Here is a 5,463-nt window from a genome sequence, read left to right on the forward strand (position 1 = left end):
CTCTGATTGGTTGAAACTAAAGTCTCAATATCTTTCTTGTTTTTTGACAAAATCTTTTGAAATTTTGAATATAGTCATACATTAGGGAGATCTACAGCCTGATATAAAAGAATTATCATGAAAGCATGTGCATGCACGTGTGCTTGCAAGAGCGATATAATTGATATAGACGTAACTATTTAAGTTTTTTATGGAGTGTTTTGAAACTTATAATATAAGGATATATTAGAAGCGTAGACTAGAAGACATGGTCAAAATAGCAAGATCTCATGTGCATGCACGTGCACCTCGCTCTGATTGGCTGAAACTAAAGTCTCAATATCTTTCTTGTTTTTCGACAAAATCCTTTGAAATTTTGAACATTGTTATACTTTATGAAGATCTACAGCATGGTATATAAGAATTATCATGAAAAGCATGCGCATGCACGATTCCTGCAATCTGATAGGCTGAAAATTTAATTGTCTATAACTTTCTTAGTTTTCATCGAAACGGGATAAAATTTAGAATATGAATAGGTATAATGAATTCCTACATAATGGTACTATCAAAATTGAATGCACGAACATACATTTATGCACGTGCATGCGCGAAGTACGCAAAATGGCCAAAATACATTAAAATGTATATTATAAAGATTTTTTTTTATCTATTCTCGCGATCTATTGATATGTTAATTGTTTAGATAACATGCCGTGATCATCTTACATGTACATGCACGTGCGTGCACGTACAATGCGTCTTACAGGAATTAGCACAAAAAGGGATTTGGGGAGCGTTTGGGGAACATCTGTAACGGTCCCCGTTACAATTAGCACTAGTTCCTTTTGGACTACATTTATATTGTTTTTAATAAAATATCAAATATTCCTCACATTCGATGTGCCGCCTATTAATACAATACTGCCTGGTTTTTCGGTGGACTGCCTCTTAAATGATTTACTGAATGAATATTTTCAGTTTAACTCCAAACGTAATATGAACAGTGTGCAATATTTTTTTTAAGGGAAGTCTATTTTATTTTAACAGATAAAATATTTTTGCCTGGGATCAACTGGCTTCCATATTTTTCAAAATAATTTTAAAACATTTGTATATGAAATTAATCATTGGCTTTCTCTTTGTAAAATTATTTAGAGACAATTGTGTGAGGGAGAATTTACGCAACCTTGCAGATGTCCAGAAAATCATGGCGCAGAAAGATGTAAATACAAATATGGTATGATTAAGATTACAAGCTATTTTATCTTATAAAACAATATAAACATATATCCTTAACACTTACTTAAAATGTTTTGACATTTAAAGATTGCAGTGGAAATCTTGTTCACCTGGCGACATCTTCATATTCATTTTTTCGAGAGTTTTCAAATGGAAATACAATTGAACTATATTGCGACATGGAAACAGAAGGCGGCGGTTGGATAGTAAGTACATGTTGTTTTCTTTTTTGTTGAAATTGTGACATGGGATACTCATATTTCCATTTCTTTGCATGTTAATTTCCTTTTCCATTAATTCCTAATGTATATATCAATATATGAATGCTCATCCACCCGGAAATCAATGGTTTTTTTGAGTAAATGTAAAGTACTTTTCAAAATGATTTCTTTTCTGATGTGAATTCCCTTTTTGTCCCTCTCAGCCTGATTGTTAATTATTTTATCGATCCTGTCAAATGTATTTAAAATGGATTTTCTATATGTTTTTATTTACCTTATAATAAAACACAATTAAAGGGTCTTTTTATTCAAAACTCGCGTTGTATATGTAAAATTCAAACGATAAATAATAAAATTTGAAAGAAAAATATGATTATTCCTAAAAACCATCTACAGTATATGTATCAGGCTCAACATTCCGTTTTTACGCCACAAATTAAAGTTATTTGAGAGCAATTAAAGACCCCTTAAATAATCTTCAAGTTGAAATCTAATGATGTGAAAAATAACTTTCAACTGTCGACTGAGTACACCACTCTAGAGCACTTTCTTATATATATGACCAGTAAAACTTGGTAACCGCATGAACACAATGAGCATATATTTGGAAGGATATCCATCAATAAGTATTCAACTTCACGACAACTTGTATTTTGTAATAAAGCCATTGAATAAAACAACGATTTTTTTTAAGTTTCGTCAACTTAAGGTCATTTTTAAGAAAACATTTATAATATCTTCTTCGTCAGATCATTTTTTAGTTTGGGAATCAATTGTGCATGTTTTATGAACTTTGATGTTTAATGGACTTTGATATTGAATACTGTTTGTTATCTCCATATCCTTCATTGTACATAGAATAAGCTCTCACTTATCGAATCAACTCGGAGTCACAACACACCATGTGTAAATTAAAATATCATATCAATATTGATATATAATAGATTAAGGCCTCTAATCGTAAGAATCATATTAATAAAGTTTAATTTTACCTTTTTTCAGTGCCTTCTAATCATTACTTTAGAATTAAATAAATTAGTCATTTTAAGTTAAATGAGAGTATGTACATCCATTTAACTTTACTAACCAATGCTTTTTTCACAATATTGAAACAATCTATTTAAAAAGATATTCCATCCACAATATCAGATAAGAGTCTACCCTTTGACACCGACAAATTGACTGAAGAATGTAAAAGTACAACTAACTGGTATATTGATAGGTGTTACGGAATAGAAATACATTAAGCTCATAATCGGAAGGGTCCTCAGGAATGCATTAACCACTGTAGTGTATAACAACACACCAAAAAATTGTATTGATCCACTATTTGATAGTTTGATTCATGCTAAATTTCCAGAAAAGGTTAAGATCAAATTACACGTAGAGAGGTATATTAACTATACTAATTGTTAGGCCATTATTTACACACTGAATTGTTGACGGATTTTCCCGTTATTTCCCGATCATGACAAGGAGCACACGATTGGTGTGACAGGTTGGCAGGGGATTTTCACTCCTTCATGGCACTTGATCCCACCTATGATGTTTTGGAAACACGTGTTTGCACTACTTTTTTGTATTTGTTTAATGCATTTTAAAGCTTGCTTAATGTACGTTATTTCTATGTTTCATTCAGTTACACGAATGACGTCTTATATCTCAAAAAAATATGAATTCCTCAAGTGTGTATAATACTGTAAACTAACTTTTATTCGCGACGACTTTATTTCGCGATTAACCGGGGTAAGACCAATTGGCGACGATTAATTTTTGCGATCAAGCCTTTTTTTATCTGTTGTTAGTAGACAGAGACTTTCAGAGCTGGTTCGCGGCGAGAAATATTAGCGATGACGAGGCTCTCGCAAACTTCGCGAAAATTTCTCGCACGCAATTAAAAGTTTGTTTACAGTATAGAATCTAAAGTATGAATATGATCATAAATCATTTTGATTGTTTCCTCGAAGGTCTTTCAAAAACGCATGGACGGAAGTGTTAATTTTTACAGGAACTGGAATGATTATACCGATGGGTTTGGGAACTTTAATGAATATTATAAAGGTAAGAACTTGCGTACGTTTGTACGAGAACAGTAATTCGCGAGTGAACTGTTCATTAAATTATGCATCATTTTCAGCGCCAAAAGAAAGATAAATTTTATTTTTTAGGCCAAACAATTACCTTTAAATAAATGTTTCAAGAAAAGTCTAGCACATAACAAAAAATAAAGAGGGAAATGGACTCTTTATTTGGTGGTATGCTCAAATCAAAGGACTCCAATCCCTGCACAAAACCGAAAACAATATATCAGGAATCTGTAAACTGCTAGCTGATTTCTAATCTAAACCAATTACGAAAAAAATATAATGATGATTAAACATGTTAAATTTAATTTTGATTGATTTCGTATTACAAAATTTGTGTTGTTGCGGTCAATCACTGATCAGTTCACTATTTACTTAAAGTCAACAACTGTTACTCTTAGCTTCCTGTGAAGTCGATTACAAGTAAACTAATTTCCCCTTAGTGGACGTAATTATTCTATAAGTAGGTAAGTTCTTTAAAACCGATGAAAAAAGTTTTATTTATGCACTATTCCATTGATTTGAATAATCCTTAAGCAAATGACATCTGAAAAGTATTGTTTTGTTCCCATAAATCGGAAAATAAGCTATCCATCAATAGAATGCGATTTTTCACATACAGACTGTGGGGAAAAAAAGCGACCACATTGAATCTAGATATCCGTCGAAACGGAAGCCACCTAAGCTATACCCTTTCCAGATACTAAAAATATAAATGTTAACAATTTTGGAAAGAGTTGGTCGTCCTATTTGACAAACTGTTTTTACATTTAATTTTTATAATTATGCTAATACCTATTTCTCTTTTTACGTATATTGCTTATTCTCAGGAAATCAGGCATTGTATGAAGTTGTGAAAGATGGAAGCTTCAAACTTAGAATAGACATGGAAGACAAAACAGGAGAATGGCGATACGCAAAGTATTCACATTTCTCGATAGGTGGTCCCGATACAAACTTCACGGTGAGCGTCTCTGGATATACGGGGAATGCTGGTGAGTTTGCAAGTATGAAGTACACCAGAATGTAATAGTTCTTTTAAAATATGATTTTTTTTTCATCATAATATATCACAAGTTTGGCTTTCCAGAAAGCCTGAAATGTTATATCTTTGGTATCAATAGAGTCAAAGAAATAAAACAGAAGGGAAATATTTTAATGCAATGAATATATGGATTATTATACCTGAAGTTCCCGAATGACTTATTCAGCAAACAGAAAACTAAGCTGACAGGTATTTTAAGGTTTCGTCAAAGGTCAACATGTCTAAAAATTATTTTTACAATTGCCCCAAAAGTATGTGTGGTATGAAGTCAAAACGTTTACATTTTGTAAATATATCATAGATTAATAGATAGAAAGTATTACTTGATAACAAATATTTTTAAAAAGATATTTTTTGAGAAAAATTGCATCAGAAAATGTGCATATTTTTAAAAAATGCACCTGCTTAATTCTGTCCTTTTGATGAAAACCAACATTGTAGAAATAATAAATGTTTATCATTGAAGGGCAAGTTGGACGTGAATGGTCTCTGAAAGGCTGTTATTGAAAGCATGACATGTATAAAGACAAGACCCCTATAGAATCCGCCATTTGCAGTGTACTTTCACTTTCAAGTCTTAACATTTGGACAAAATAAACAGGGAAAACAACTTTCCAGAGGCTATCCAAGTCCAACTTGCCCTTCATTGATAAACATATTTTGTTTCTGCAATGATGGTTCTCACTAAGAGAACGGAAATAATTAGGTGTATTTTTTTGAAAATATATGCATTTTTAAGAAGAATTTTTCTCAATTAATATTATTCCCAGTATTTTTTTTATCAAGTGTTACTTTCTATCTGTTAATCAATAAGTAATTTATAAACTGTAAAAGTTTTAACTTTATACCTTACATAGTTTTGGGGCTATTGTAAAAATAAAAATTTGGACAT

General features: G+C 31.5%; 1 long non-coding RNA gene across 1 annotated transcript; it reads left to right on the forward strand.

Annotated features, from left to right (window-relative positions):
* Positions 1-1,109: 1,109 nt before the first annotated feature.
* Positions 1,110-3,437, forward strand: LOC134237380 (uncharacterized). The gene is made up of 3 exons (XR_009985816.1): positions 1,110-1,219; positions 1,309-1,427; positions 3,410-3,437. It is a non-coding gene; the product is annotated as an uncharacterized LOC134237380 (long non-coding RNA).
* Positions 3,438-5,463: the final 2,026 nt, after the last annotated feature.

The sequence above is a fragment of the Saccostrea cucullata genome, unplaced genomic scaffold, assembly GCF_032062105.1.
Source record: "Saccostrea cucullata isolate Sc308-1 unplaced genomic scaffold, CSIRO_AGI_Scuc_v1 ctg22852, whole genome shotgun sequence".
Classification (NCBI taxonomy): domain Eukaryota; kingdom Metazoa; phylum Mollusca; class Bivalvia; order Ostreida; family Ostreidae; genus Saccostrea; species Saccostrea cuccullata.